Here is a 25857-nt window from a genome sequence, read left to right as displayed (position 1 = left end):
CAGGGCATTATACAAGGCTCTTCTATTTTTCCAGGCTTCTGGGACATGGATAGTTTATGGGATAGAGGGTGTCAGAGGAGGATACTTATATACGTCTTTTGTGTCAGAATCGTTTCATTGATGAAGAATGCAAATCACTTGTATGGAGGGCGGTGGGGTTTCCTGCAGTGTTTGTATGTTTTAAAGACACTCTATATCCTCACTTAAATCCTTGGATGTTTCTTCAGCAAAGCTGGAGGAATAAAATAAATCAATCTAAATTTACATTAATCACCCCTACAGCAAATACATTATGTTTGCTATTTAGACTAACAGATATGTTTATTTTATACAAGAACATAATCCTGATGCTACAGGATACTAACTTTAAAAGGCATAGGATTCAAAGCTTGCCTGGTTGACACTGCAAGGTAATGAGACTTTTTTCCTGACATCTTGTTTCATCTCACTATTCAAGTAAATAATTTAGTGTATATTTAAAAGAAAATATAAATGTTCCAAAATAGAAAGCTATAGATGACCTACTTATCCTGAGTTTCTAATTTAAAAATGGATATCAGTGAAACAATAATGTCCTACATGAAAGTCCTAACAAAATAAAGTTTGCAGACTCTGTAGAATAAATACTTATCATAGCAGGACATACTAATAATCAACAACAGTCTTTTCATATTTTGTATCTATTATGAAATGTGAAGATTGCACTAAAAACAAGTTCATTATATAACCCTCTGCCAAGGTGCTTACATCTGCTATAGTACAGTGAATGACAGCTTCAGCCAATTAAATTTCATGGCTATGGTAACTGACGAATGAAAGATTGTGGAATATGTACATGCATACTGAGATATACACATGCTATTTATATTTATATTGATAAGAGATACATAACTGAAGGAGTGATATGGCATACAGATTTTATCAGCATGAAATTGACATGGCTGCCTTGCTCATAAGTGAGGAAGACATGAGTGCATTTATGAAGGTCATGGAAACAAAAGTGTTATTAGGATTTTTAGTACTGTTGCTTAGTGAACATGCAGGCTGACCAGCCAATCACAGGGGCTTTATCATGTAAATATTTATAACAAAAAAATAAAAAGAACCCCACAAAGGATTTTACACAACAGTAAAGGAAAGGCTCCACCATAAATCTATGGTGTCAATCAGAAAATGGTACATTTCAAAGCTTTTCTAAATTAAGCATTTAGAAAATAGTCTAAAGTCCCAAACTTTCAAGAGACCTCCAGCAGGTATGTTGGCTGAGGGTAATAATCCCAGGTTGACCTAACTCTGGAATCTAGGGAAGCAGGATTACTAGGAAATGCAGTTTTGTAGCAGGCAGGCTGTAGTCCTGGACACAAACAAGGCATCCTGGCAAATAAAAATCTGCCCTTTCCCTAGCAGAGCAGAAACCTGGAAAGAGGAAGGTTGTGCTGCTAGATCTTTCCTGAAATCTAAGGGCAAGTGACTCCATATTTGCTTGTTTTGTTTTTGGAATGCTGCTGGGACAGGCACCACTGAGAGAGAGGTCTGAATCAATTTTTTTTCATAAATAAAATGGGGTGGGGGATTAAGTTACACTGTCTGTACTGCTTTGAAACAAACCCCTGGCAACGGAAGGAGGTTCTTTTGTTGTGGTGTTATAAACTTCATTGACATGGATTTGTTTTGGTTTGATGGTCCACAGGCAACATTTGCATGTTAATAATGTACAATATGCATGTACAGTGAGTATGAGCTCAGGTAGCTGAGACCCTGGTTTTGTGTGTGAAAATGCCTGTATTAATATTATATGATCACTAGTAACTTCGAAAAGTTAAGGGCAAAACTGTTTAAAATAGAAAACTGTTTTAAGCCAAACCCATCGTATTATGTTAATAAAGCTTGTAGTGTGAATGTTTACAAAGGGTAGATACACTCAGTGCTATCTAGGGATGGATATATTGCTCTTATAGTATTTAAATGTCTTACATAATTTCCTGGATTTATAACAGACATCATTTAGGCTGGAAGCATTTAAAAAACACCGGGAAAAAAAGTAGAGGATCTGATAAACTTTGAGTACACAAATAATTTGGGTTCTTTGCCGAATACATAAAACACAGTTTGACTTGGTTTGCTGACCTCTTTTTCAATTGGAAAATATGAAATATAAGCCAAGGAAAAGCGTGGGCAGCTAAAGTGTAATGAGAACTAAAATTTGTGCCAAGATATAAAGTCCAAGAGCCAGTAAGATCTAAACTAAAGGAAAAAATTATGTCCAACAGCAAAATGAAGGCCCAATCCAGGTCCCCATAAAGACAATGATAGAAGGCCACAGGCTTGGACAGAAGCAGGATTAGACTGTGTACATTTAAAAATAAGGTACATTGCTTATTTGAATGGTTATTGTTTTATCACAGTTTAGTCCAGGAGTGTGTCAGAAACACTGTACACAGCAATAATTATTCTACAGTCACTGATGTATTTCGGGATATTAATGTTATGGGCAGGCAAAAGAAAGCAATACACCATTACCAAAATATTTGTCCAGTGAGTTCAAAATGGAAAACCACATTTATCAGCCATGGAAGCATGAACTGTAATTTGCAATTCCAAAACAGAACTGTAAGCATTTATATAAATGTAATCCCATTGCACTCATTACAAAAACTTGCTGAGAAACACAAGACTGGTGCTGAGAAGGCTATACTGTTACTCAGCATCATTTGGGATCAGGCGATTGGGGATTTTTGATACTACAAAGATATTTTGATAAAGCAGCCACTAAAATAAAAATTTTTCATATAAATTGTCCAAAGCAGAGCGTTTCCGATACCTGAGGTTCATTTGTGATGGCACTTTGATAAGCTACACTCCCACCCCGTGCCCTCTTTCAATGTGAAGCGCCAGAAGGGGAAAAGATATTGTCAGGTGCTTTCTGCCAGTGACATTTTTGTTTTGCAGACATGTTTTTCACTTTATTATCACTCAATAAAAATAAACCTCATCAAAACAAAAGAGAATAATTAAACTATTTTTAAAAAGTATTTCAAAAAGAGCCTTTTAAAGTTGTCTTACATGCAGTCGGACATAATCAAGTATGAGAGCTTTTTCACTGTTTTAGATCGGACAGTTCTGTCTACCTCTCACTGATTCAGAACCTCTGCAGAGTAGGGGATAATTTCAGAACTAAAATAGAGGTCAGAAAATCCTGGCAAACAATTCCACAACTACTCACTCAAATTAAAAAGTTACTTTGCTTTGATGTGCATGAGCCCCTTTTTTGTTTGTGCAAAGCAAAAACATTTAAGCCATTGAGTTCTACTTACAGGAATGTTTGCAGAACAGGAATTTCAGTTTGCAGCCTCAAGCGTTCATTCCAGAAATGGCTGTATGTTTTATATAGGATTGGACACACTCTGACATGGTAGGGAAACAGAGTATGCAAAACCCTTGCTGGAGCCCTGGCGCGTAGGCAATGAAATGAGCCAGGCAAGGCTCTCAATGCACCCTTTGCTGGTCGGAGGGCATACATACACAACATTATTTTGTGAATGTAATACAATTAAATTAAAATGTACTGCACCCAGTTAGTAAACTTTGTAGCAGCCTACCTAGGGGTAGAAGAAATGGGTTTCAATTTTGCTGTGCTAAATAAAATATTTGAGAAATTCTCTGGAGCTTGAAGTGGGACGACCCCAACAGCAAAATTAGGGGAGGAAAAAGCTACCACTTCTGCAGAATTCAACCTGCATTTTAAAATAATGTAGCTTTTGTATGCTGAAATTGACTTTTCACATGTGAACTGATGTAGTTTGTTCTTTTGGAATCTGCTGAGAGACAGCTCCAATGCATCTGACCTTTACCAAGCAGCAAAGTCAAAAGGAAAATAGTCAGCACTGAGAGCTGTGACAATGACATGAGGTAACATTTTCAAGAGTGCATAAAATTCCATTTTTGAAAGTGCCATGGGCACTTAGGAACCTAAATCTCATTGACTCAGAATAAGACTTTGGCACCAAACTGCCTATGGCATTTTTGAAAATGGGACTTAAGGTGCTTTTGAAAATTTTTCTCATGTCACTTTCTCTTTCCTGCTCTTGGCAAAGTTATAGTATGAGCAGCAAAAGAAGACACAGCAGCTATTCACAGGGGCAGAAGACCTGGGAAGTCTGAAGCAGGCCTCTTATTGCTGCTAGAGGCCTGGGGAAGGGGAAGATTAGGAGAACCTCAAACAGAGGTGAAAGTAAGCCTGTTCGCCCCGGTACAGCGTACCGGTAAGAGTCGGTGCGCCGTCCCAGGACCAACTTTCTGAGAGGGCAATTTAAAGCCTTGGAGTAGCGGTGGCGGGGCTGCGGCGGGGATTTAAAGAGCCCTGGAGCTCCAGCCGCTGCTATGCCCCCCGGGTCCCTTTAAATCCCGGCCTGAGCCCTGCTGCCCGAGCCCTGGGGTAGCAGCAGCGGGGCTCTGGCGGGGATTTAAAGGGCCCCGGAGCTCCAGCCACCGCTACTGCCCTGGCGCCCTTTAAATCCCCGCCTGAGCCCTGCTGCCAAAGCCCTGGGGGAGCGGCGGTGGGGCTCTGGCAGGCATTTAAAGGGCCAGGGCGGTAGCGGTGGCTGGAGCCCCGGGGCCCTTTAAATCCCCGATGGAGCCCGGCCACCACTACCCCAGGGCTCGGGCAGCAGGGCTCAGGTGGGGATTTAAAGGGCTCAGGGCTCCGGCAGCCACTACCACAGCGGAGCCCCAGGCCCTCTAAAGCTCTGCCAGAGCCCAGAGCCCCGGGTAGTGGTGGCAGCCGGGAGCCCCCAGGGCTCCTCAGTGATTGAAGGGGCCCGGGGCTCCGCTGTGGTAGCGGCAGCTGGAGCCCTGGGCCCTTAAATCACCCCCGAGCCCTGGGGCTCCCAGCTGCTTCTGCAGCTGGTAGCTCAGGGGTGATGTAAAGGGCCCCGGGCTCCCAGCCGCCACTACCGCAGCTGGACCCTGGCCCTTTAAATCAAGATTTAAAGGGCCCCGGGATTTAAGGCCCTGCCTCTTCCGGTTGAGGCCACGCCCCCTGCCAGGACTCCAGCCTACCGGTAAGTCCTCTAACTTACTTTCACCCCGACCCCAAACCCTCCTTCAAAAACTCCTCAAACAAACTTAAAAGTCAAGGGGGTAGGAAGAGACACAGGCCTTTTCCTTCTCGCAGGCAGAGAGGCTCAGGGCGAAGCTTCAACTTTATCAGAGGCTAATATGAAACAAGCCCTCCACCAAGCTTCAACTTTATCAGAGGCTAATATGAAACAAGCCCTCCACTAGTGTCCAGTTCCTTGTTGGGAATCCCAGCCTCCTCCTGCTTCCCAGCAGCTGAGATGGGGTCTGGTCTCCCAGCAGCTGATATGGGGTCTGGTCTCCTGAACCAAGGCACTGACTCTGGAGTTCTCTAATACCTTCCTCCCCCTCTCCTCAATTTTCATTTATTCTTGTTGGCTTGTAGGGGTACTCCTCTGTCTACTAAGTGTAACGGGGGAATAGTCCCGCTATTGTGGGAAACTTTCCTGGCTTCTGCACTACTCCGGTGAAGTGGGCTAGCGAAAGGATCTGAGTCCTCGCTCCCACTTCCTTTACACAGTGGCCTCCCCGCCCTTGAGGACTCTCCTGTCTGGCAGAGTCCTCGTAACCCCAACAAGGCTGGGCCCAGGATTCCTGGGGGGCTCGACCCCCAACCCTGCTGTGGTCACCTAGGACAGGGGCTAGGGTGTCTCCACTCCGGTGTACTCTCTCTGCACTGGGCACTTCTCTGACCCACTGACCATTATATACAAGTTAAAGCAAATGCAAGTTATTTAATCAACAATTAATTTTAAAAAGAATAAGGGGAAATGGGAACTGTTAAAGGAAACACATCACCCCGCTCTGTGGCAGGGAACATCACAAACAGTGTCTCTGGAACGTCAGGGCAGTTCACAATCTGTTCCCTGTAAGGCCCAGGCCGCCTTCTCAGGCCCTGGCTGTGCTGCAGGGATGCTGTGCATTGGACACTTGCTCTGCTGGTGGCCACATGCTCTCATGCTCTAAGTGGTAGGACCCTTCTTCCCAGTGTTGCCCCCGCCCTGTCGGGGGTACGATCCAAGCCTGGCCTGCAGAGCATCTTGGCAGAGGCGTCCCCCTGTGCTGGGCCCGCTGCCCAGGGTCACCCTGGGTCTCCCCAGCTGCTCACCGCACCCAGCTCCGGACTGCTCCAGCCCCAGCTCCACCACTCTGTCTCAGCACTGCTGCTGCTGCTCTGCCTCCGGCTCCCTGGCCTGCTTCTTTGGCCCCTCTGCCTCTTGTTGCTGCAGCTCTGCTCCCAGGACAGGTCTGCTCTGCAGGCTGCTGCTGTGACTCCGCTCCCAGCACTGACCTTCTTCGTGGGCTGCTTTTCTGGCCCCTCTGGCTCTGGTTGCTGCAGCTCTGCTCCCAGGACAGGGTCTGCTCTCTCTGGGCTGTGCCTCTAGCTTTGGGGCTACAGCTCTGCTCCCAGGACAGGGTCTGCTCTCTCGGGGCTGCTTTTCTGGTCCCTCTGGATCTGGCACAACTCTGCTCCCCAGCTCAGCTTTGGCCCCTGCTTTCTCCTTAGCTCAGCCCCACTCTGTCTGACCCAGGCAAATCCAGCTCACACGGAGGACGGGGTCTCCCGACTCCCTGATTAACCTGCCCGCCCCGTCATTCAGGCTGACCTGGAGCATTGGCCTCTCCCCATTGTTCCTGGGGACTATTAGTCTCAGGGTCCTGATTTCCCATAGACCCTTCCCCTTTTAGTACTGGGAGCTAGCCAACCAAAACACCCACACTGAATGTTAGTAAGGGGGCAAAAGTCCCCTTACATAAGGGTATGGTACTTTTTTCCAGCCTTGACTAAATATTTAGGTACTAAATCAATTATTACATTTTGCAGCTTGACGTCAGAATACCTTGCCAAGAGGGATAATCATTATTTTCCCCATTTTGCAGGTAATGGAAGCACAGACAAGTGAGAGACAGCTCCAGTGCATCTGTGGCCGCTCTGACTTTTATCAAGCAGCAAAGTCAAAATGAAAAGACTCCGTCAGCATGGGCAGCTGTGAAAATGCCATGGGAAAATGGGTAACATTTTCAAAAGTGCCTAAAGCAAGCAAGTTAGTGAAAAAGTTGGCAATAAAAACTGTATTTCCTAACTCATAGCTCTGTGCAAATCCCCTAGATTACAGTTGCCCCTCTGTTTGAATTTTTATTCCACCTGGGCTATCTTATGATTTTGCACCAAAGCCACCTGAAAGCATGAGTCTGAATGAGTTTCCTTCACAACTCAGAGAGACACTGAAGAGATGTGAGTCCATGTAAACTGAGATTGAAGTACCTATTCCCACAAAGTATCCCCCGCCCCACCCCCCACAGCATTTCATATTACTCTGATTAGAAGCCTGCATTAACAATACAACACAACAGTTTCCACAACAGCCATTCTCATCTCACTGTTGGATAAGTCTCTTCAGCACAGCTCTCATCCACAAAATACACCAACAAAAAGCAAATTAACTTACAGTATACTAACAAAGAGAATGGCTGCAAGGTCATTTGTCAATGTCATACCTCAATCCCAAGAACACCACATTCATTATAGTCTCTGCCGCTGGAATAGTGACTTTGACACCCTTTATGCATCCATGTCTGCAGTTTAGCATGCATGGCTACCTCTTGGGTATTAGTTATTAGTCTACCATTAGTTATTCAATGGTAGACTATGCAATGGCTGGGACTCTCTCAGTTATGGTTGTGCTGTATAATATAAATATACAAATGCTTATTTGTTATATTCACATGCTCTCATGAAATCAATTTCTATACAGTCTATTCTGTATTAATAAGGAAAAAAATAAAGAGCATCTCATAATTTAGTACTGATTTTTCTCTACTATAACATTGCCTGTCTTGTCTTTGGGATTTATATACCTAGTTTGTGTAACCCTAATTATTTGAACTGTACATTGTTTTACAAGTCACAGAGGAAGACAGTCTTTCTGCATTGACTTTAAATTCCAAATCTTTGATTTCTTCATTTGGAGATTCCAATGAACTCTTGATAACAATGATTATTTTAGTGCATTGCTTGTTTTTTTTTGCATTGTACTTGAACTGTGTGACTTCATTATAATACACATTCACACGGCCGGCGATAAGTCAAGTGCCCAGCACTGTATGTGCCAAACCCAGGAACATTTGGTCCTAGGCCATAAACATACGTGGCCTCCACAATTTTTGTCTCAAAGAATTACTGCAATGCTCATCTAAGCTCAGTATTCTTCCATCAACTTGTAACTGATTTTTTAAAATTCATTTCTTCAGCAGTCGAGTATATTTAATCAAGTTCAACTGTGGCTGAACAGATGTGAAAGGAAATTCCCTTGAATTTACTGATGCCAAAAAGTGAAATGTCTTCTATAATTAATGTCTTAATCATGCTGTGTACATCCCTTTGCTTTTCAAGGTTTGTGTTTCTGTACTTGTTCTGCCTCAAATCATTTTTAATCTATGATTCTGATCCTGCAAACATTTTGCACATGCTTGACTTGATGCACAAGTTACAGGTGTGTGTAATTGTTTGCAAGATCAGAGCATTCCTTAATCTTAATTGAGGTGACTCTTACATATTTTACCTGAAAATTAAAATCTGACTGTCTTTATTAACATCTTTGTGACTAACTATCATAGGAGCCTTGCATTATTTCTCATCCTCACCACACCGAGGGCAATCAAAAGCAGAAATTGGCACTTTAAAGGTTAGATTTATAAAATTTACCTACAGCTTTCCCCATTGAAAATTAAGTCTCATCAAAATGGCCACTCAGCCTCCCTGTTCTCACTTCCCCCTACACTAACAGAAAGTTTGCCCTTAAACTAACAATCCAAAAGCAACAACAACAAAAATCTACATTTCATCATGCTGGCAGCTGCACATATCCCTTTAGACTGGTTGCAAAACTAACCTGTTGAAAAAGGACAGCAATGTAGTGGTTTCTTTACTGTAATATGACAATTCCTCATTGCAGTAGGAAAATACCACTGTATTTGAAAACATTATGTATGTACATTCCCCCTCAACTTTCTAACCTTCGTCCTATGCTACTCTTTTATTTTCATGAATATTATATTCAGATTTGATTTTTAGCATTTCACTTGTCAATCTGTATTTGCATAGTTTTGTATATGCAGCAAACATTTATTTTTAAATTATATTTACTGTAACTTGTGCATGCCAAATAGCCTCTTTTCATAAGAATGGCCATACTGGGTCAGACCAATGGATCATCTAGCGCAGTATCCTATCATCTGACAGTGGCCAATGCCAGTGCAGAACATGACCTCGTTAAAAAAAACAGCAACAACAACAAAGGACAACAAACTATATTTGGGAGATTATTCAGGGTGGTAATTTAAACTATCATATCAAGCTCTTTTTATTAGAACTATGCTCTACTTTTCTAGAAATATATGGTCTGTTTAGAAGTCTTCACTTTAATCGTAATTTTACTTGCACTGTAAACTATATTCGAAAATTCAAAACTATTGCAGAGCTTTTCCTCTTCATTCATCGTAACACTAATATAGCTCAGAGTACTGCAAACTTTTTCTTCCACCCTACATATTGTACACAGAGTGAAATTAAAACACTGATCACTCATGACTCATGTAAAAAATTCACATTTAATAAAGGCCCCATTCAAGAATTCTTCCTAGCCTTACGACTCACATGCTACCGTGACTGGTGCATTAGAACTATGTAGATTAAATCAGATTAGATACTGATGTCACTTGCCCATGTGTAAAGCTTAGAGCTGGTCAGAAAATGTTCCCTCTCCCTCCACACACAGCCCACACTGTCAAACTGAAAATGGAAAATAGTCAACTAACATCCCCAAAACAAAAGTTTTTGTTTTGTCAAAAATGTGAACTTTCTGATTTTTTCCCCCAGCTAGCTCTAAGTAAATTGTAATTTACTAAGTAATTCCATTTACTTCAGTGGAGTTATAGTGAAATTAAACCCAGTGTGAGAAATTTGGATCCATAGTGTGTGACGTTGGTACACTACATAATCACAGCTGTAAAGTGCCTTAATTGACTACAGTGTCCAAGTACTAACATCTGTATTGAAGTCTTTAAAAAAACAAAAATAAAAGCCTTTAACTTTCACTGACAAATTGTCATAGGAATGGAAGCCTACTGTGACAAAGTTTCTCCTCTACCTTGGTGGGTCTTGCGCTTATTGGCAGATTTGCTCGCCTTGGAGCTTCATGGCAGCCCTCAGTTTGGCCGTTTTTGTGAACCCACAGTCCAGGTCGACTCCTCCTGTGTCTGACCAGGAGTTGGGAGGTTTGGGGGGAACCCGGGCCCGCCCCCTGCTCCGGGTTCCAGCCCAGGGCCCTGTGGAATGCAGCTGTCTAGAGTGCCTCCTGGAACAGCTGTGCGACAGCTACAACTCCCTGGGCTACTTCCCCATGGCCTCCTCCCAACACCTTCTTTATTCTCACCATAGGACCTTGCTCCTGGTGTCTGATAATGCTTGTACTTCTCAGTCCTCCAACAGTACGCATTCTCACTCTCAGCTCCTAGTGCCTCTTGCTCCCTGCTCCTCACGTGCGCACCACAAACTGAAGTGAGCTCCTTTTTAAACCCAGGTGCCCTGATTAGCCTGCCTTAATTGATTCTAGCAGCTTCTTGATTGGCTGCAGGTGTTCTAATCAGCCTGTCTGTCTTAATTGTCTCCAGAAGGTTCCTGATTGTTCTGGAACCTTCCCTGTTACCTTACCCAGGGAAAAGGGACCTACTTAACCTGGGGCTAATATATCTGCCTTTTATTACTCTCCTGTAGCCATCTGGCCCGACCCTGTCACACTACATGAAACACTTTACTTGATTTTCCAGTTTTTTTCCTCACTCTTCTAATGGATGACTTAGAATACACAAGGGCTTAATACATGAATTAGTTGGCTTTAATTAAGTAATAAAATGGGGTGAATTTGCTTCTAATTACTTCATAAGAAGTTAGTAAAGTACTTTGTCTTATTGTAGTATTTGCTTGTTACTGAATGCCCTGGCTTAGTAGCATAAAGTATATGATTGAGTAGTTGTAAGGATTAAAAAAAAAAGCTTTAAAAAATTAAATATTCACAGTCACACTTAAGCAAATGTTTAAAAATACATAATTTTAAAACGTTATTAAATTGATCTGTAATTCTTTGTACTTTCCTTTTCCATTGCTGCTGATTAGCAAAGGGGTGTGTGTGTGTGTGTAAGCTTTCTTCTTTCTAAACACACTTCAGTAACACAGCCAGAAATGTCAAACTCTCAGCCATGCATATGTAATGTGATAGTTTTCTTTGAGTCATGCCCCCATCTGTATTCCACATGTGGGTGTGTATGTGCAGTGTCTCCCCTCATGCTTCCAACCGAGAGTATAAAGGGCAGTGAGGGTTGGCACCTCTCCAGTTCCTTCTTACTGACATATGGCCTGAGTCGGAACCCCTATTTCTCCTTCGCTCTTATCTCAATAAGAGTTGTATACTTATATGCATAGTTCTTTCATAGTTTAAATAGCTCAGTTAAGATAGTTTAATATAGTGTAGTGTAGTTTAGTGTAACTAGCATAGAACTTCCCCAGTCGGAGGAAACAACTCCTTGCTATCCGGGGACTCTGTCCAGCATCTCAGGCTTCAAGAACTTTGTCTCCTGCCCTCATTCCTTTTTCCAGCAGTGAGGATCATCAACTGTGCCTCTACCATCTGTGTGAGGCACGCAGCATAGCCCTACTGGCCCCGGCAATTGTAGTTCACACACCTCCTGAAGCTTTCCACCCAATCACCATTCAGATTCTGGTTATTCCTCTCACACAGGACCAAGGCAGGATCAGGCATCCAAATCCAGACCTCCCTCACCTCACAGCCTGGCATTTGGATGGGTGTCTGACATAGAGATTGCATGTTCAGCGCCAGTCTAGCAGATCCCTAACCACAGCAGGAAATGGTCCACCTGAACATATTACCAGGCGAAGTAGCATTACTCCCTGGAGTGGGCCCACCACCATCACCATTCCCTTGGTACGGTGACCACCCGGTCACCCTAGACTACCTCTTCATACAGAAAACATCAGACTTATCTCTCAGCTCTGTTCGTGTTCTGGTGGCACTTAGCACCTTCCTCCCCACCATGGATGGATACTATCTTTATGTACCCTGTGATGGTACGCTTCATGAAAGGCTTGGTCAAAACCTTCCCAACCATTGTCAAACCTACACTCCAGTTCGATCTTAACCTCATTCTCTTCGTTCTTACAGGACCACCCTTCAGACCTATGGCAAGGTGTACTATGACCCACCTTTCCATGAAAGTGGCATTCCTAGTTGCCATCACTTTGGCCAGACGGGTCAGTGACCTAGCAGCCATGAGGCAGACCCATCCTACATAGTCTTTCACAAGGACAAAGTTTCATTGAGGCTATACCCCAAAGTCCTCCCCAAAGTTGTGTCCAAATTCCATCTCAACCAATCAATCCACTTACCTGTATTCTGTCCAAAACCACATATCTGTCCTGCCGACAAGAAGCTACACTTCTCCTACATCAGCTGTGCCCTGGCATTCTACTTACAAAGAACTGTGCCTTTTAGAAAGTCTCTGAGACTCTTTCCTGCCACAGCAGAGAGATGAAAAGGCCAAGCCATAGCCTCACAAAGGATCTCTAAGTGGGTCTCAGGCTCCACACTGGAATGCTGAAAGATAACAAACTTCCACCCTCCCAGGGGTGTTATAACTCACTCTACATGGGCATAGGACACTTCTTTGGCTTTAAGAAAAGGAGTACTTGTGGCACCTTAGAGACTAACCAATTTATTTGAGCATAAGCTTTCGTGAGCTACAGCTCACTTCATCAGATGCATACCGTGGAAACTGCAGAAGACATTATAGACACACAGAGACCATGAAACAATACCTCCTGTCCTATTCCACCCCACTGTCCTGCTGGTAATAGCTTATCTAAAGTGATCATCAAGTTGGGCCATTTCCAGCACAAATCCAGGTTGTCTCACCCTCTGCCCCCGCCCCCCCACACAAACTCACTCTCCTGCTGGTAATAGCTTATCCAAAGTGACCACTCTCCCTACAATGTGCATGGTAATCAAGATGGGCCATTTCCAGCACAAATCCAGGCTCTCTCACACACACACCCCCCACCCCCGGAAACACACACTCACACACTCACTCTCCTGTTGGCAATAGCTCATCCAAACTGACCACTATCCAAGGACAAAGTCACAAAGTTCAGCCATCTTTGTCCTTACCCATAACTATTTTACATTTGGGGACAATGTATACCTTCAGATCAGCGGCACTGCTATGGGTACCCGCATGGCCCCACAGTATGCCAACATTTTTATGGCTGATTTAGAACAACGCTTCCTCAGCTCTCGTCCCCTAAAGCCCCTACTCTGCTTGCGCTGTATTGATGACATCTTCATCATCTGGACCCATGGAAAAGAAGCCCTTGAGGAATTCCACCATGATTTCAACAATTTCCATCTCACCATCATAGAATCATAGAATCTCAGGGTTGGAAGGGACCTCAGGAGATCATCTAGTCCAACCCCCTGCTCAAAGCAGGACCAATCCCCAATTTTTGCCCCAGATCCCTAAATGGCCCCCTCAAGGATTGAACTCACAACCCTGGGTTTAGCAGGCCAACGCTCAAACCACTGAGCTATCCCTCCCCCTGGACCTCAGCCTGGACCAGTCCACACAACAGATCCACTTCCTGGACACTACAGTGCTAATAAACAATGGTCACATAAACACCACCCTATACCGGAAACCTACTGACCGCTATTCCTACCTACATGCCTCCAGCTTTCACCCTGACCACACCACACGATCCATCGTCCACAGCCAAGCTCTGCGATACAACCGCATTTGCTCCAACCCCTCAGACAGAGACAAACACCTACAAGATCTCTATCAAGCTTTCTTACAACTACAATACCCACCTGCGGAAGTGAAGAAACAGATTGATAGAGCCAGAAGAGTTCCCAGAAGTCACCTACTACAGGACAGGCCTAACAAAGAAAATAACAGAACGCCACTAGCCGTCACCTTCAGCCCCCAACTAAAACCCCTCCAACGCATTATTAAGGATCTACAACCTATCCGGAAGGATGACCCAACACTCTCACAAATCTTGGGAGACAGGCCAGTCCTTGCCTATAGACAGCCCCGCAACCTGAAGCAAATACTCACCAACAACCACATACCACACAACAGAACCACTAACCCAGGAACCTATCCTTGCAACAAAGCCCGTTGCCAACTGTGCCCACATATCTATTCAGGGGACACCATCAAAGGGCCTAATAACATCAACCACACTATCAGAGGCTCGTTCATCTGCACATCCACCAATGTGATATATGCCATCATGTGCCAGCAATGCCCCTCTGCCATTTACATTGGTCAAACTGGACAGTCTCTACGTAAAAGAATAAATGGACACAAATCAGATGTCAAGAATTATAACATTCATAAACGAGTCGGAGAACACTTCACTCTCTCTGGTCACGCAATCACAGACATGAAGGTTGCTATCTTACAACAAAAAAACTTCAAATCCAGACTCCAGCGAGAAACTGCTGAATTGGAATTCATTTGCAAATTGGATACTATTAATTTAGGCTTAAATAGAGACTGGGAGTGGCTAAGTCATTATGCAAGGTAGCCTATTTCCCCTTGTTTTTTCCTACCCCCCCAGACGTTCTGGTTAAACTTGGATTTAAACTTGGATAGTGGTCAGTTTGGATGAGCTATTGCCAGCAGGAGAGTGAGTTTGTGTGTGTGTGTGTTTCCGGGGGGGGGGGGGGGCGGTGAGAAAGCCTGGATTTGTGCTGGAAATGGCCCACCCTGATTACCATGCACATTGTAGGGAGAGTGGTCACTTTGGATGAGCTATTACCAGCATGAGAGTGAGTTTGTGTGTGTATGGGGTTGGGGTGGGGGGGGGTGAGAAAACCTGGATTTGTGCTGGAAATGGCCCACCTTGATTATCATGCACATTGTGAAGAGAGTGGTCACTTTGGATGGGCTATTACCAGCAGGAGAGTGAGCTTGTGTGTGTGTGGGGGGGGGGGGGGGGCGGAGGGTGAGAAAACCTGGATCTGTGCTGGAAATGGCCCAACTTGATGATCACTTTAGATAAGCTATTACCAGCAGGACAGTGGGGTGGGAGGAGGTATTGTTTCATGGTCTCTGTGTGTATATAATGTCTTCTGCAGTTTCCATGGTATGCATCCGATGAAGTGAGCTGTAGCTCACGAAAGCTCATGCTCAAATAAATTGGTTAATCTCTAAGGTACCACAAGTACTCCTTTTCTTTTTGCGAATACAGACTAACACGGCTGTTACTCTGAAACCTTTCTTTGGCTTTGTTAGTGGATATTTTATGGCAAAACATTTGCAAAGCCACAACATGGTGCTGTAAATGTGTGGATAGATCACACTATGCTCTGACCCTCGCGGCAGCCGCGGATGCAGTAGTAGAACAAGCTATCTTACGAATGGCTCTGCCATAAGCTTCCTTGCACCCACCTTCACACTGATCACTGCTCACAAGTCACCCACATGTGGAATACACATAGGGACCATCACTCAAAGAAGAAGAGCAGGTTACTTACTGTAACTGGAGGTTCTTTGAGATGTGTGGTCCCTATCTGTATTCTACTACCCACCCTCTGCTTAGGACTTGGTTGCTTTGTGGTAAGAAGAGGAACTGGAATGGCATCAACCCACACTGCCACTTATACCCTCAGTCAGGAGCATTAGGGGAGATACTGCGCATGTGTGGGCCAATGGATACTGTTTGGAGAAAACTCAAGCTCATGGTGTGTATGCACACCATGTGTGGATACAGAAAGGGAACACTCATATCAAAGAACCTCCAATTACAGTAAGTAACCTCATTCATCTCTATGGGTCCAGTATTGCAAATTTAGTGAACTGTAATGCAAGCTGAAAGCAGTGGGTGTTCTCTCTCTTTCTCTGGATCATGGTAAATGGAAGACATTATGTGGACTATGGCATCAGTGAGAAGAGGGCTGCTTTCTAAAAGAAGAAAGCTTGTATCCATACCTAAATGCTTTCAAATACATAGTTCCTAGTAATAAATACAGAAAAAGTTAATATTTTAGCAAAGTCCTTTTAAACTATTCCCAATTAAGAAGTATGCCTGAGTGTGTCTGCTCTTACAACACTGTGTTGATTTCCACAACTTCTCATTACTGATTTATCAGATAAGCACGTACAAACCACAGAATATTATTTTAGTGGAATACATTCAAGGGTACACATGTATCAGACAGGCCACTCTGCAGTGTAGCTTTTAGACTGTGGAATCTGAAATGCCAGCAGCCACTCTTATTTTTTTCCATTACTCTTTCCCACAGAGTAGCTTTATCTGCTAGAATAGCCCAATATTTTCTCCCAGGGTTAGTAATTTTATTTACATTTATTTTTATCTCCAACCCCCTGAAAGCACTTTTTTCCAATGTGCATTTTCTATTGACAGTATAATAGTTATTCCTGATTACAGCCATCATGTACTTAATAACCCTCTGCTTGTTGGCCTTTCTTGAAACCAAGCCATTTTTTTCCTTTAAAATTTGTGTGTTAAACTTTCTCCTTTTCCTCAATAAGTTCATGCAGCAGAATCTATGCACCCACCTGTAACACACCTTGGGTGATAGGAGTCAATTTCAACCTACCAGCAAAGCATACTTAAAAGCATTCTTTTAACCAAATACTACACACAGCACACAAAGTGATAAGTAATTCAAAGAAAAGATTTATCAGCTAACAACATCCCAAACAAATGAACTGGATCCCTCAGCCAGAAGGGGCCTGACTGAAATCCTGTTGAAGTCAATGGAAAAACTTTCACTGACTTCAATGAGATTTAGATCAGGGTCTATGGAGTTGTCATCACAAATGTTTGTGAATTTTTATGTTCCCACCTGCTGCTAAGAGATCATCTTACTCACTGTCCAGGCTGACCTCATCAGTTGCAACCATCTTTATTTACATCTCTAATGTCCCTGATGTCATTCCCATATTGATCTACTTTATTCTACTCCAGTGGTTCTCAACCAGGGGTAGCAGAGGTCTTCCAGGGGGTACATCAACTCATCTAAATATTTGCCTAGTTTTACAACAGGCTACATAAAAAGCACTAGCGAAGTCAGTAAAAACAGTAAAAACAGACAATGACTTGTTTATACTGCTCTATATACTATACACTGAAACGTAAGTACAATATTTATCTTCCAATCAATTTATTTTATAATTATATGGTAACAATAAGAAAGTAAGCAATTTTTCAGTAATAGTGTGCTGTGACACTTTTGTATTTTTATGTCTGATTTTGTAAGCGAGTAGTTTTTAAGTGAGGTTAAACTTGGGGGTACGCAATACAAATCAGGCTCTTGAAAGGGGTACAGTAATCTGGAAAGGTTGAGAGACACTGTTCTACTCCATATTGTGTTTTCCACACTCAGTGCTAAAAGGGTTACATTGTCAATTCTCCCTTTTGTGGAATGTGCAATGTGCAATTCATTAAGCCCTCAGGCAAGTGAAAGATAAACATGACAAACATGGGAGTGAATGATAAAGGAGAATCAGAATATGAGTCACCCTGGTGCACAGTTTGAAAACTGCCACCAGACAACTGGCCTACCCTTATAACAGGTCTAGAGTGGCAGAACAGCAACAAGGGGAACATTAGCACCAATAGCAAGTCTGAAGTGATGGTGAACAAATATTAGATACCACGGGCTTCCAGCCATCCAAATTGGTGGTGGCCATGTAACCAGCAATGATGGCCTTCCTATTGGCCAGTGAACTCCATGGCTTCCTATTTGGTGGTTGTGATTACCTTGATAAGTGGAATGCAAACCTTCCAATTCTCCACTGTATTGCCATGGTGATCATAGGAGAAGTCACAGGGCAGGGTCTCTGCTTCTTGTCCCTGATATCATTCCCATCCATCCCACACCTTCTAGGGTCCTTGGTTATGAGAAGGGGGGAGCAGCAGAGTCATAGCTATCATACACAAAGAGTATTTGGATTTTTTCCATACAGGTTACCTGTACAGAAGCCTTCTCCCCACAGGGAAGTTACACTTTCCAGTGAATAGGTGTGATGCATGGCCAGAAAGGGTTAAACATCCTGCATGATAAATTACTCAGATTCAACACTTAAAGACATATGGGGAGATAAAGTTTGTGTTTTTGTGTATTTACATACATATGGGTAGGGGTCAACAATGTAATCAACAGTTCCTATCTATACTGTATTCTGTTAATTCATAGATCAAAAGAACATCCACTGAATGCATCCAATAAAGTGAGCTGTAGCTCACAAAAGCTTAAGCTCAAATAAATTTGTCAGTCTCTAAGGTGCCACAAGTACCCCTTTTCTTTTTGCGAATACAGACTAACACGGCTGCTACTCTGAAACCTAGCACTTAAATGAATTGTAAACATGGGATATCACTGTATTCATCTCTCTTTGAAGTGTTGTCAAGGTTCCTCCCCCACTCTGAACTCTAGGGTACAGATGTGGGGACCTGCATGAAAAACCTCCTAAGCTTATCTTTACCAGCTTAGGTCAAAACTTCCCCAAGGTACAAAATATTCTACCCGTTGTCCTTGGACTGGCCGCTACCACCACCAAACTAATACTGGTTACTGGGGAAGAGCTGTTTGGACGCGTCCTTCCCCCCAAAATACTTCCCAAAACCTTGCACCCCACTTCCTGGACAAGGTTTGGTAAAAAGCCTCACCAATTTGCCTAGGTGACTACAGACCCAGACCCTTGGATCTTAAGAACAATGAACAATCCTCCCAACACTTGCACCCCCCCTTTCCTGGGAAATGTTGGATAAAAAGCCTCACCAATTTGCATAGGTGACCACAGACCCAAACCCTTGGATCTGAGAACAATGAAAAAGCATTCAGTTTTTTACAAGAAGACTTTTAATAAAAAATAGAAGTAAATAGAAATAAAGAAATCCCCCCTGTAAAATCAGGATGGTAGATATCTTACAGGGTAATTAGATTCAAAAACATAGAGAACCCCTTTAGACAAAACCTTAAGTTACAAAAAAGATACACGGACAGAAATAGTTATTCTATTCAGCACAATTCTTTTCTCAGACATTTAAAGAAATCATAATCTAACACATACCTAGCTAGATTACTTACTAAAAGTTCTAAGACTCCATTCCTGGTCTATCCCCGGCAAAGACCCAGCATACAAACAGACACAGACCCTTTGTTTCTCTCCCTCCTCCCAGCTTTTGAAAGTATCTTGTCTCCTCATTGGTCATTTTGGTCAGGTGCCAGCGAGGTTACCTTTAGCTTCTTAACCCTTTACAGGTGAGAGGAGCTTTCCCCTGGCCAGGAGGGATTTCAAAGGGGTTTACCCTTCCCTTTATATTTATGACAAGTGTATAGCAAATCACCTGTGAATGGTGGAAAAACAGGCAATTGCCTTATGTTAATCTGTGTGAATAATTAATGACGATGCTTAAGAAATGAGGGCCTATTGTTCCCTGAGGGACTCCAACCTGTCAAAGGAGGCTTGAAATTGTATAAAAGATGTTTGGGTCACAATCCTTTTTATCTCAGATCTGCTTAAGCTTCATCAGGGGAAGTTTGAGTCACCAGATTGAGATCCCATTTATGCTGGTACACCCTTAACAGGATATTGGACATTGGACTATAACCTATGGGCTAAATTCGAAAAGAACTCTTTTAGAACTCTTTGCAACTACAAAGCTCACCATCTCTGCTATGAAATCTGAACCTCAAGAACTGAACTCATGTCTGTATGTATATTGATCTTCATCAGTAATCTTCATCATTCTTCACATGGGTAACTAGGTGGAGGCCTGAGGGTAGGTTACTTTAAGGGAACTGTGTTGTTGGCTTCTGAGCAACCAGTGAGGTAAAAAAGAAGCTGTTTTGTGCTGGCTTGGTAAATCTAAGTATTGAAATATCCACCAGTTTTGGAGTTTGTCTGCCCCATTCTTTGCAGTTCACCCTAATTGAGTAACCTCAGCTGGCTCCCACAAGGACCCCAGTCACAATAGGCATAGAAAGAAAGAAAGAAAGAAAGAAAGAAAGAAAGAAAGAAAGAAAGAAAGAAAGAAAGAAAGAAAGAAAGAAAGAAAGAAAGAAAGAAAGATGTGGTTTGCAGCCTTCAGTCCTGATACAGTTGAGATAGTAATGGAATTCATTTTTCCTCACTGATTTGAGGACAGCCAGTCATTAGGGCCGATGGAGGTTTTGTTGTGGGATATGGCCCATACTCTCAGTACAAGAGGTGGGTGGCTTACAAATTTCTGTGACTCCGTGATTGCCCATGTGGCTCTTAAGTGTCTCAGTTTCATTTGCTGAGATGGGAGGTCACATATATATATATATATATATATATATATATATATATATAGGAGAGAGAAGTACTTGCAGGAATGTCCTAGGTGCTACCACCCAGACATTTGCTTTTAGATGTTGTTAGGCCAATCCCGCCATCTTCCTTTTTAATCAGTGCATGCCTGTTTTCCCTCTGCTGGCCTGGGGCAGTAAGAGTTAATTATTTGTGAAGATGGAGACAAAACTGGCAAAAAGCAAGCTGCTTCTATTTACACCGGAGTCCAGCAACAATAAGGAGAGCGTTCGAAAAATCTGGCAATAACAAAAAGGCCTGTATATGCTCAGGAAAAAAAAAAGAATGATCTGGTATAAAGCTCACCAAATGCGTAGAGCTGCAGGGTGAAAATATTCTCTAAGGAAAGCAAAAGATAAACTTTTTTAAATCCTGTGTTCGCACTGATAAAAGCCAGGTGCTGGTATAGTAAACATTATGACCCCTAGAAGTGGGAACAGAAATATTGTCAATTGAAATTATGACGTTTCATTAAACCATACAAGGTGTTTAATTTTCCACAACTACTGGATTTTGTTTTTTGCCATTTCACTTCGTCATCTGAAAGCCCTGTAGCCTTGAAAGAAGACATATAACAGTATAATAATGCCTTTAATACTTTATCATATTTCAAAAATAGATTAGAAAATGGCCCTAATACATGGAATTTCTTTAAAGAGCAGCTTCCTCCAATGTGATTGGCAAGTGGCATAGGGCAGCATTTAAAATCTCTCTCCAATTAATCACCTGATTAGATTATTTATAAGAGAAAGTAGCAATGTAATTCTATCTACCCTCTTTATTGAGTTAACACTCATTCAGGTAGATTGTGAGCACAGTAGCATCAGTGTACAATGAGAGAGCATCAGAAATCTCTTCACATACTCTGGTTATGTGTCAGTGTAACTGAAGTCCAAATATGGCATTCAGATCATCATTTTAAGAGAATCACGTTATTATCCCTTTCAGTCTGAGGTTGGAAACATGGATATTTTATCTAGGACAAAAGGAAAATCAGTAAGTGCTGAAGACTTCAGAGTCCACATCTCAGAGGGAATTTTATTTTTGTTTTGTAGCTTTTGCAAATAGTTCTGCTCTTCCAAATGTGCAATGCCTCCAAACACCATGCTGGGCTGTTGATGGATAGAAGGTACACTGGTACTTTTTCAAACACAGTTTTTACCTCTGACTGTCTAGTACATTTTTTTTTCCATTTGAACAAGTTATTAGTATGCCTGTTTTACAAGTGTTGGAAAAAGAATCCCAGGATTTTGCCTCCTGTGTGTTTTTGCCTTGCTTCCTCATGGTCCATGATGCCAGCGGAAGGTGTCAGCACTATTACCCAAACTGACATGAAGGCAAACGGTTGCTCTGCCACTTTTCCAGGTCCTTCAACTGAACATCAAATCTGGGACTGATCACACCACACTTGTTCAGTCTGCCTGTGAGATTAACAATAATTTTCCCAGCTCTGTGATCGTCAATGATCTCAAATTCACCATTGTAACCATGCTTCACAGTTAAAAACCGGACAATTACTTTAGAGCATGGTCGAACGAGAACTTGACGTGTTCCATGTTTCTCTGCATTGTTGATGCTCTTAAGGGGATCGGCCAGAACTTAAAGTGACAATTTCAAGAGTTGCCTTTTCCTCTAGCTTCCATGGACAATACATCTTAATGTGCCAATTTGCTTCCCACAATTTGCCAATTTGACATTAATATTTACCTTCCAAATGAATCTATTATAGGAGAGACAGAAAATCAATCTACAATCAAATATCTGAATTTCTCCAGTGGAAGGCATATTCAGTCAGATCAATGATTTTGAGACAAACCTAGGCATCAGGATAAGCTAATTGTTTAATCTGATTTAACAGTGAAGACATTCTGCTACTCTAGTTAAGATCATGGAAAACAAAGCAGTTAATTTGGCTTCGTGAAGCAGATTTGGAATTAACCTATTCTATGCAGTTTTTGTTTAGCAGTTTTTGAATATGTAACCCAAGGATAAAAAAGGGCATACTTTTGTTTTAGGGCCTCAAAGCAAAGAATACTTAATGTACGTCTGCACAGCAAAGTCATTCAAAAAGGATCACCCTCCTCTATAGCTGGGATGAAGGTGATAATTTAGGTGCTATTCTACTTGTTCAGAGTTTTGCCAATCCCAATATAAAGAATCAAAGTGGCAAACACTCCTGTTTTTGTTGCCTTCACATTTGAGAGCTACAGTTAATGGAATATGGAAACACTACAGAAGAGAAGGCGATTTCACACCAGTAGCAAATGGAAGAGTTTGAACTTTTAAGTTTGTAGTGTTAATCCCCTCTATGGGGTTTCTGACATCCTACAGGCAATCCACACTGTTTGTTTTTATGCCTCTTTGCAGAAATAGAAAGTCATTAAATATGCCCAAGTGGGAAATGAACGGCAGTAAACAGGGAAGAAGAAGAAGAAGAAGAAGAAGAAAATTAAAAGCACTAAAATACTGATTAAACAGAAAAATGGAAATAAATCTATGTTCATTAATATTTATCTGTGGTAATTCATTTAAAGTGATTGTTTCTACAATGTACATTATCAAAAATTAGCTGAAATGGAACCACCCAAATTAAAACGTTCAATGAAGGGAAATACCTTAGAAAACAGTCAAAACAGAGACACCGATATATCAGCTACCAGTGAAGTGGACTTCTTCTTTCTCTAAAGTTTTATTCAGAAGACAAGCATTGCTTGTGAGTGATAGCACATTATCTTTTAAATTGGTTCATCAAACATACAACAGCCTTACTCTGTAGTGAAGATGATCCATAAAAACTCAAAGAACATCCATAAATGTTTAAAGTAATACGTGCATCAGGGATTAACAAGTATGAAATTAATAAACATTCTATACTGGAATAAAAGTGTGGCAGTGAACCAAATGTGAACTGTCAAATAAAAATATTATGAGTGAAATTCTGGCCCTATCTAAATCAACAGCAAAACTCTCAGTGACATAAAACATAAAAATGGCCATACTGGGTCAGACCAAAGGTCCAAAGGCCCAGTATCCTGTCTACCAACAGTGGCCAATGCCAGGTGCCCCAGAGGGAGTGAACCTAACAGTGATCTCTCTCCTGCCACCCATCTCCACCCTCTGACAGACAGAGGCTAGGGACACCATTCCTTACCCATGCTGGCTAATAGCCATTAATGGACTTAACCTCCATGAATTTATCCAGTTCTCTTTTAAACCCGGTTATAGTCCTAGCCTTCACAACCTCCTCAGGCAAGGAGTTCCACAGGTTGACTGTGTGCTGAATGAAGAAGAACTTCCTTTTATTTGTTTTAAACCTGCTACCCATTAATTTCATTTGGTGGCCCCTAGTTCTTATATTATGGGAACAAGTAAATAACTTTTCCTTACCCACTTTCTTCACATCACTCATGATTTTATAGACCTCTATCATATCCCCCCTTAGTCTCCCTTTTTCCAAGCTGAAAAGTCCCAGTCTCTTTAATCTCTCCTCATATGGGATCCGTTCCAAACCCCTAATCATTTTAGTTGCCCTTTTCTGAACCCTTTCCAATGCTAGTATATCTTGACTTCACTACGGCCAAGATTTCTCCTTGTATCATTTGCAGTACTTTACCCTTTTATGGCCTGATTTTCAGTCAGATGGATCATTCTTCAATTCTGGTCCTGAACTATTGCGTAGTGTTAACCTCTGCTGTTAAACAGCACCTTTGTTACACTGTAAAGGTGGCCACAGCAATGCACTGGTAAATTTATAAAGCATTTTTTAATACAGTGTTTAGATTATATACATTGGAGCCAAACCCTGCAGCCCGTTTAAGTTTGCTTTGTACTGTTCTGGAAACACAAAGCAGATTTAAAGCCTGCAGTGACCAACTCAAGAGTCCTCTTGAGTGGAGGACTCCTCCAACGGCACAGAGCTCGAATAGCTGCTCTATCTCACCATTTGCAGACCACAGAGTCACAGGTGTGGCTGACGGAATGGGGGGTGTGGCCAAAATGTCCTCAGTCCCTGGCTGTTGCAAGAGTTCCTTGGGGGATGCTGCAGCCAGGTACAATACGGAGCAGCAGTGTGATTTTTCTATTTTGATAATTTGCCAATAAAATCCTTTTTTGTCTTCCTCAAAAGCCCACCCATCCCCATCCATGGTGACAGATTATGCAGTACATCTCGTTCCCAAATCCTGTTTGGGATGACTCATGTATTTTGTCCTCCCCAACTCTGCACAAATTGTTTTGGGAGCAGGCCATCTCCTCTTTAAGTAGACCCTTTGCAAAATCATGTGCATAACCATTATTGCTCCTTGCTTCCTCCTATTGTCTCCCAAACTGCAGGGTTGAGAATAAAATCTGGATATGTTAGCAAGGCAAACATAAGTCGTTTGCTGTACTCCAGCAATACAGTTTATTCCTACAAGAATTACCTGAAGGTTAAAAAATGTAATACCAAACTGCACATATACTCAGCTATAGCTACCCATCTCACTTACCAAATCAGTCTCTTAACTTCATGAATTAGACAAGAACATTTCATTAAATAGGTTTACTGGATGCAATTAGCAGTTTATCTCCTAGTGAGCAGCTAATTCTTAATCATGTAACTATGCAAAATGCCATAGAAAAGGTAAAAATTAAGCAATCCAATTAGTTTATAAAGCAGACCGTTTAGACTTAATGCAGGATCTTTTTTAATATTCACTTGTAGGGAATTAGAATTATAAACAAAGCCTATGAAAATTGGGAAAAAAGTGTAATGCGTGGCAATTTAACGACACATGAGTGTGCAAAAGGATGTAATGGAGCTTATCACTTTAGGGGGTTTTGTTCCATTGTTGGTATGTGCACATAACTATCAATCAGACTTCAAAAACTATTTATCCCCACTCCACTACATATGTTCATTTATGTAACTTGAAGTCAGAGGGGGCTTTTGTTTGTTTTCATTTTATATTTTTCTTCTGAGAAAATGTATCACAAGTTACACTATGTATATTTTGTTTGTAAATACATCTTAAATATAGACAGGTCTGAGCATTAAATTAACAGTATTAAAAGAAAGCTACAAGCAACATCTAAAGAGAGGTAGTGGTGAAGGAAATAGTCAACTGAAACATAATAAAGTCAGGCATTATTTCATCCTGCACAGACAACTGTAAACATCTACCATCAATAAAGAGAACTCCAGGGACCTACTAACATTGTACTGATGGAAAATTAATGGGCCATATGTAGACCTCTCAACTGTAAAGGCTAAGACATCAATGCAAAATGTCTTCATTCTACAAACAAGACAGATCATGCAAACTCAATCATGTCGCAGTACAATCTTTGGCAGACAAG

General features: G+C 42.0%; 1 protein-coding gene and 1 pseudogene across 11 annotated transcripts in view; both read right to left on the bottom strand.

The window, feature by feature from the left end:
* DIP2C (DIP2 acetate--CoA ligase C (putative)) overlaps positions 1 to 25857 on the bottom strand; it is a 485677-nt gene that overhangs the window by 234313 nt on the left and 225507 nt on the right. The gene's annotated exons all lie outside the window — the stretch shown is intronic.
* LOC140907946 (small ribosomal subunit protein uS8 pseudogene) lies at positions 21740 to 24665 on the bottom strand (annotated as a pseudogene).

Source organism: Lepidochelys kempii, chromosome 2, assembly GCF_965140285.1.
Source record: "Lepidochelys kempii isolate rLepKem1 chromosome 2, rLepKem1.hap1, whole genome shotgun sequence".
Classification (NCBI taxonomy): Eukaryota; Metazoa; Chordata; order Testudines; family Cheloniidae; genus Lepidochelys; species Lepidochelys kempii.
The sequence above is the reverse complement of the archived record's forward strand: the minus strand, read 5'-3'. Positions and strand labels throughout refer to the sequence as shown.